The 8,462-nt window shown below is 39.2% G+C and overlaps 1 long non-coding RNA gene across 1 annotated transcript; it reads left to right on the top strand.

The window, feature by feature from the left end:
* Positions 1 to 511: 511 nt before the first annotated feature.
* On the top strand, positions 512 to 3,524 carry LOC131022718 (uncharacterized). The gene is made up of 3 exons (XR_009101399.1): positions 512 to 765; positions 2,727 to 2,790; positions 3,298 to 3,524. It is a non-coding gene; the product is annotated as an uncharacterized LOC131022718 (long non-coding RNA).
* Positions 3,525 to 8,462: the final 4,938 nt, after the last annotated feature.

Here is an 8,462-nt window from a genome sequence, read left to right as displayed (position 1 = left end):
GCTTATTTGAGCCTGCCGACTATTTTGATGTGATGTTATGTGAATTTACATGACTGAATGATTATGTGATTTTCGTGATGTGTGTCACTGTGACCGAGTTATTATGATTTTTATTTGAGACCTTAGCACTTGGAATTTTTATTAAGTTTACAAAGCAAGTGCAGTTTATTTTTATCGAGAAATCGAATGATGCCGGTTTATGAAAATTTTTCCGAGCATAATATTTTTTTAAATTATTTTTCTTCCTACGAAGAGGAATATTATATATATGTGAGTGCACTAATATGAGTGCTATAATTATTATTTTGATCACCTTTCTCACACTTTATTTTAATTTCCCATACCATATGTTATATGCCTAAATTTTGCTAAGTATAGAATTGAGAGAGTAGAGATTTAGAGAGTAGAGATTAAGAGAGTGTAGAGATTTAGAGAGAGAGAGATCAAGGCATTAATGCCAAATATTCTCTAAGATTCACAAATCTTTCCAAAGATTAGCCAAATCCTTCTATATCTTGCAAAGGATTTTCCTCTCTCTTCTCCACCCCATTTTCGATCTCTCTCCCTCTCCCTCATCTCTCACTTCACTTCCACCATTTTTCCTCCATTGATGAAACCTTCGAAGCTTCACCCAAGTATGCCAAACACATAAATCACTACTTAAATCCTCCATAAACACATCCTATTAACTTGAATTCAAGAGAATCCTTGAAGGAAGGCTTCAAGACTAGAGAGAGAAAGTTTGAGTTTTGGTGAAGAACTTGAGTAAGTAATCTCTATATTTATAGATTAGACTTGTATGATGATATATATGAGTATACTTGAAGGATTGGAGCAAGAAATCACCCCCTCCCTTTTTCTTCATAATTTTCGAAAATTTGGGTGTTCTACCCTTCAAAAATTTTTCTTTTTCTTTCCTTGAATTGAGGTGAGAAAAATGATCTATGTGATGTTTGGTAATGATTTGTGTGTGTTTTGAAAAGCTATGCTTTGTGATGTAAAAATTTGGTTGAGTTAGTTTACCCCAATTTGGAATTTTTTTGAGTTGATGATCAAGGTGATGAATTGATGATGAATATGAGTCCATGAGATGTATATGATGATGATTGATGGATTAAATTGAGTATATGATGTCAAATGATGATTTTGATATGAGTTAGTTTACAAAAATTTGGGTTATGTGTATATATATGCCCTTATATGTAAATTGATGGTATAATTATGTGAGTTTATATGACTAAAATTGATAGATATATGATGAGATTAAAGATCCATGTGAGTTTATAAAATTTCTTAGAGTTTAGTTTAATAAAAATTGGGACTTTCTTGTATATATGTCTATTAAGTGTTTTGGCTTAAAATATATGTTTTTGAGCATGATATTAGTGTTTTATTATGTATGATTAAGTCTATTGTTAACTAAGTAAAAATTTGACTTGAGATGGTTTATGAGAATTTTTGAGTTTTCATATTTTTAAGAAGTCGATGATTGATAAAATGTGGTCTATTTTGATCTATGACCATTATGTGAAAGATGTCATGCTTTTGTTGAGAATTTTATGTTGATATATGAGTTTTTCACTAGAGTTAGTTTACATGATAAAAAGGGAAATATATGTGAAAAATGAGTTATATGAAGTATGAGGTCATTTTGAATGATTGAGTGTTTTAAGCATGAAATTGAGAAGAGGATTTACTTGATACGTTGTTGAAACGTTTCCCTTGAGATTTGAGTTAAGATGTAAAAGAGGAGAGTTAATTTGAGTATGATGAGTATTTTAATGTTTTTGAATGTTTTTGAGTGTTATATGTGTTTAAATTGAGCTTTGATTGGTTTTCCTTGAAGGAATGTTAATTTGAGCATTTAAGAGTTTGAGATGAGTTTTTGATGATTTTTCGTAGGCTACTGACCTACTGTGATCGACGGTTTGTCGATGTCAAAAAGCTTTGAAAATTTTACAGAATGTCCCTACATGAGTCTTGAGCACCTCTGTAAAATTTCAAGTCATTTGGACTTGATTTACTATTTTTATAAAATGCAAAACCAAATCTGCACATTTCTGCCGAGAATTTCAGAGAACAGGGGACAAAGTCATTCATTTCAGTGACTTCCTGTGTGATCTAGCTTTCCAAATTTTTATGGTATCAACCTTACTGTATGGGCTAGATATCCACCAAATTTGAGCGCAGTTTGACAACGTTTACTATTTTTGAAAAATCAAACTTTTCGATTGCTCAAAACTGCCGAATATGGTAGACCGTGGTAAAAACGCCATATCTCCCAAACCACTTGGAGTTTCTGACTCTACTTTTTTTTAAATGAAACTAGACTCAAAGACCTTTCTTTTGGTATGAGTCTGGAGTCCAGGGGATGTCGGAGGCAGAACGTGTTAAAGTTTGAAGTCGAGTCTGTGTAAACACAGAACATGTCTTGATGATGTTTGATGGTATTTTCTTATGTGCCTTATGTGATTGTGTTGCCTAAGTGTTTGAATGAGATTAGACGAGTCTTATATGAGAGATGAACCGAGACTTAGAACCATGATTTTCTTGAAACCTATCCTTGGACTTAAGGATTTGAAATGAGTGAAGAGTTTATGTAGAGTTGGTTAAGGAGATAGAATATAATATAGAGCATGAGTTGAGGCATGAGTTTTTGTCGTTGAGTTTCTAATCGGGATTCATTTTATGACATGAACCTTCGATGATGACGATGATCCCTGAAGACACGAGCAGAGCAAGGAAGTAAGTAACTCCACTTTGACGGGAGTTTTTGAGTAAGGTCTTCAGGTGGGCAATATTTTGAGTATATGTTTATCATATGAGCTTTCTAAAATGATGTAATGATGTTAAGAACTTATCAAATGCTTTGAGATAAATGATGTTTGAGAACTGTTTGACTTGCCAATTTTTGATGTTGAGCTTGTGTGTTACCCTCTACTGATGAGACGAATTCGGTCCTGCCACAAGCGGGATTTTGTGCACAGAGGTGACTGTGAGCCGTCTTCGGGTCGGCCGGTCACGGTACTTGAGAGGGAGGCCTACTTCTCAGTACCTTTGATGATGAGTAGTGGATGTGGTACATACATGATGAATGTTTAAACTGCGCAGTTACTTATTTATGATGTTGATTATGAAAACTGCATGCACAGATTCATTGATACTAACTTATTTCTGTGTATTGCTGAGATGTGGCAAGCTTCAAACTTATAGCTCTAAGAGCGCCTTTCTTGTTTTTTGGCATTTGCCCACGGAGTATTATATACTCACGCCCTGCATGTATTTCTAAATGTGCAGGCTAAGCGAGGAGTGAGATTGGTCTGGTGCTGGTGGGGGATCGTTAGATGACGTATTTACTTTATCGTATTTCCTTTTTATCGATAAAGTCTTGATGTGAAGTTACTTTAAATATGAATCAAGTAATATACTCACGGTTATGTGTCTCCATACATGTAACTGGTTCGCCTTTTGCTGCGATACTCTGCATATTATGTTTCCTTATGAAAAATAAGCTATACCTGTTTTGTTTTTGTTCGTGAAATTCCTGATAATTAAAAAGTTACAATGACATTGACGATTTTACCCTTGGGTTCAATTAATAATATTTTTCTTAGCATGCTTTGATGTGAGCTTCCGCTTGATGTTCGACCTACTCTTCTATTCCTTTATTCTTTAAAAATAGTCGTATCGATACTCGTACCCCACTATCACTAGTGTAGGGATTTCGGGCTGCGACAGGGTGGTATCAGAGCAGGTCATCTGCTCTGAGTCTATTGCTTGACTGAGTTGAACCTTTGTTTACGGGTATCTTTTTAACTTGAGTACTAGTCTAATTTGAATTCTTAGGCTAGTTTGAGGGAGTCAGTTTGAAACGAAACCCCAGCACCCCATCTCCTCCGGCTTAACGAGGTAAGAGGTTGATGTTGTTTCTTATTGCTTTTCTGTTAAAAGCTGAGTTTGGGTTACTAATGAGTTATGAATTGTTTTGATGATGGAATTATTTGAGATGATGGAATCTGATATGAGGCAGTTGATGTGGAATATGAGGAGGAATGTTGAGGCTAATATAGCCGATGCCCCACCGTACCAAACGAGGACGAGTATGTTGTTGATTGAGATGTACCAAGTAAGTTTCGTCATCCATTTTCTAATGGATATGATGTTTTATATTACAGGATGCCGAGTCATATCGAGACAGCGATGCAGCGATGGTTCAGGGAGTATATCCCGGACGAGGATGACACCTTGGGTGAACTTCTGGCCCACTATCACCGACGATGGAGGAGGGCTATTCCCTATGGGATCGATGGCGCGGAGGCCATTACGCTTTTGATTCCACTACTGCCACTTTTGTGGCGAGACTGGGCGACATCTTTAGTGCCCCAGTACGTAGATACTACCTGGTTGGAGGGCATCAGGTACGGAGACCTTAGTGGCTTCATCGCGACGCTGAGCCACCGTTATTTTGCTCATGGCGATCCGCCTTCACCGCCGTATGGAGAGCTTGAGGGACCAGCCCAGGGAAGGGAGCTAGTTGTTGTGCCTCCACCTCTCGAGGAGCCGATTCTGATGGCACCTCTACCCCCAGCTGATCCGATTTCAGTTTCTCTCGAGTCTGATGATCCAGAGCCGATGGTTTTCGAGCCGTACTCACCTGGGATTGAGCGTGATCCGTTTGCGTTTGTATCACTTATTCCTTCTCCCAGTGCTGATTTCCCGCCTTGGGAGTTGACACCGGCGACGACACCGTTGCCATTGCCACCTGTTGAGTTGACACAGCCGATTGATTCTACTGAGTCTGAGACGCAGCATGTTCCTTCCGATCCATATCCGAGGGTTGCCCCGTTGCCTGAGCTTGGCACTTTGGCCTTCCAGACGTACATGCACCCGATTCTATATTCATCGTACCGAGACGCTCAGGAGGGAGGATCTCGGCCGGCACGCTCCGATAGTGATGAGGAGGACCCCGAGGAGGAGACTCCAGAGATGACGGTCGGCTATGGTTGGACTCAGCCACTGCAGCGTCAGACTACTGCCGATGGAGTTGATACGTGGATACCTATTCCTGAGACACCTGTCTATACTCCGATAGTGGATGAGTCAGATTATGACAGCCCGTATTGATTGAGGCGACGAGCTGGATCTCGAGAGATGATGCCTAGTGATTACGTATGTCTTGTAGACGCGTATATATGTATAGGTGCATAGTTGTTATATATATATATAGGTAGAGAAGCATAGTATAGTGTGTATGTGTGTATAGCCTAGATCTATATATGCTTAGTATGTATGATGCTTGTATAGCCAGAGCATCATTTTGGAGTTAGGACTTTTGTGCATAAGACTTCACTTTTGTAAAAGACCTCGATAGAGAGGCAATTTTCCATATATAGATATATACAAGAGATGTTTATGATTAGTGAGTTTCACTATCTTTAGCAAAGCTTTGAGAATGATGATGATGCTGATGCATGATGAAAAATGAGAAATAGAGATTGATGAGAATTTCGAACGATGATAGACGAGAAATAGACTGGATGAGAGTTTTGAGAACTTTGAGATCACAAATGAGATATAGAAGTGAAATAAGAAACGAGGATTTGTATTTTGTAAAGACGAACGGTTAGTTTAGAGATCGATAGTTATATAACTCTTTTTCCTTTTGTAGTATACCTCCGAAAAGAAGAGGGAACCAAGCATAAACCGAGAAGAAGATGAAGAAGATGAAAAAAAAAGGAACAGAGAAACCAACCGTTGAGATAATACGACGAGAGTTAGAGTTTTCATCGCGATTTAGGGACACGACCTTAATAGGACGAACGTGTTATGGAGACTTCATGGGATGCATAGATACTATTGACCAATAGTACTTTGAAATAGAGGTACTTTCACCGGGACCGCGCGTTTCATCGCTAGAGTAATCATGAGAGTAGACTTATTGAGTCCCTATCCCGCTTGGTCGTATTTAAATTTTTCTGCATCCATTTGAACTCCAACAGGAGATGAACTATTTCCTAATGAGAAAATTTTTCCAGATCCACTGTGTTTGAGCCTGAGCCGTTTGTGTTGGAAATCCTTACCCCTTGCTTAACAGTGGACAATTTATTCATTTTCCACTTAGTGGATTGTTTCTATCTTCAGTATTGATTTATTTCTATCATATCATATCTCAGTTTTTGTTCTAGATTTTGTTCTAGCTTTTGATCTTGCCTTGATTGTAACTTCTTCATTATCCTTGAAATAGCACTGGCTATTATGGAATCATTCCATTACTTGAGCTCGTCTTGTTCAAAATCAAGCATTTTTATTCATCACATCCTATTACCCTACCACATCCGACAAGAACTAGGAATGTCTAGGTAACTAGGATGGTATAACAATAAGAGTGTTTGGAAGAAACACGATATATGGGAGCAGCCATAGAATATAATTATTACGGGACGAGCATAACTTTTCGATTATGGATTCTCTTATGTTAGCCAAGTATGCAATAAGCTAACAAATTCGAGGACGAGAAGAAGTGATGCTAAGCCAGAATAGGCAATAGCAGGTTCAAGAAGATCGAGATGATGGGTTAGAGCAGATAATGTTTTCCACGATAGTAGACTGGGATGACGACTAGTATAGATGTAGCATCGTCGTAATAATAGGGGATGTTTTATTTTCGTTACGCCCCGCAATTAGTAAGAGTTCTCGAAAGAGAAAATTTTCTTATATGTCTATATGACGATGACCAGAGAGTCTCTATGCTTGAGTAGAGTTTTGAGCTGATGTTGCATAGATAGACATGAAATATGTCTTTGACGATGAGTTATGAGAATTGAGAAAATAGTATGATATTGAGTAAGAGTCTTATGATTCGTGAGTTATGAGAATTAGTTCTAAGGTTGATATATGTTCCCTTAGACTTTTACCGAGAAAGAGAAACCGATCAAAGAAAGAAATAGAGTTGATGATATGAGATAAGGTAATAAAACCGTAGCTGAATACGAACGCCAGTTTTGCGACTTGGATCGGTGTGCCACATATCGAGAAGAGATGAATGAGAAGATGTCAGTTTTGTTTCGATCAGGTTTGAGACAAGAGGTATGAGACGATGTAACGAGTCAGAATGCGGTTATGTGTACTGAAGCATTAAATAGAGCGTTTGATATAGAACTGGCCATACAGCCAAAGAACGTGATATAAGCTTCAGCACCCCGAACGAATTTGAGTACGAAAATGTGCAATCCATCCTTTCCTGGATGCGGGCAAGAAGAAAAGAGAAAATGGGACGACCGAAGTCAAGACCCCAAAAAGCCGTGGCAGAGTCAGAATGCGCCACCACAATATCAGAACTGAGACAAACAGCCTTATGTTGGCCCAACTGCCCCAGAAGCAGTAAACTTTCAAGGACCGCGAGGGTTATCGCCTTGTCAAAGAGAAATAAATTACATCTGAGAGAATGCAAGATGAGACAGAATAGCTGTTACACCTGCGGAAGGGTCGGGCACTACTCGAAACAGTGTTCGAATCGCCAGCAAAGTGGAAGCGGATGACGACCGAGTCAGTTTCGGCCGCAACTCAAGACGATGAAAGGAATCCTACCGCCACCTCTACCACAGCGATAACAACCAGCCTATCGACCACAACGATCAAAAAGACAACTACCAGCCCCGCAGGCAAATCAACCGCATCATCAGAGACTGTTCGCGCTTGAGTAGAAAGCACCGGACAAGAATCGAGGAATCGTGACAGGTAGGCAAGTCGAAGGGTATGCCTGTAGTAGTTTGTTCGACACTGAACGTAGAGACTGTTCCACAACCTCTAAAGAGTAGCCATACCCATAGACATAATTATTACGGTTTTATCCGTATGCCCTAACTTAGAATTTAAGTTACAATCGATTAAGCTCGAGATTAGAAATCTGAGACTGATGCATATGTGATACTTGGATATAAATGTGAGGAATGGACTGGTTAGAAGAAAATCGTGCGAAGATACAATGCACGGAGAGACGAATATATTTTCAGCCATTTGGCCGAGAACCAATTTCCTTCATTGGTATTGAGAGAAAATGGAAGAAGACGCCGATCATCTCGGCACTACAAGCAAGAAATCTCTTGCGAAGAAAAGATACAACCGCGTACGTTGTATATCTGAACCAGAGAGACGAATCTAAGATAAACGTGGATGATGTGTCAGTTGTACGAGAGCATAAAGACGTTTTTCCCGAGACTCTACCGGGATTACCCTAGGCCGAAAGCTTGAGTTTACGATCGATTTAGAGCCTAGCGCTGTACCCACGTCGAGAGCAACGTATAGAATGACCCCGCTGAGTTGCAAGAGTTGAAGCTGCAACTACAAGAACTTCTAGATATGGGTTTCATTCGACCCAGTGTTTCCTCATGGGGAGCACCAGTTCTTTTGTTAAAAGAAGAATGGAGACTTGAGGCTGTGTATCGATTATCGAGAGCTGAATA

Source organism: Salvia miltiorrhiza, chromosome 4 (genome assembly GCF_028751815.1).
Source record: "Salvia miltiorrhiza cultivar Shanhuang (shh) chromosome 4, IMPLAD_Smil_shh, whole genome shotgun sequence".
Classification (NCBI taxonomy): domain Eukaryota; kingdom Viridiplantae; phylum Streptophyta; class Magnoliopsida; order Lamiales; family Lamiaceae; genus Salvia; species Salvia miltiorrhiza.
The sequence above is the reverse complement of the archived record's forward strand: the minus strand, read 5'-3'. Positions and strand labels throughout refer to the sequence as shown.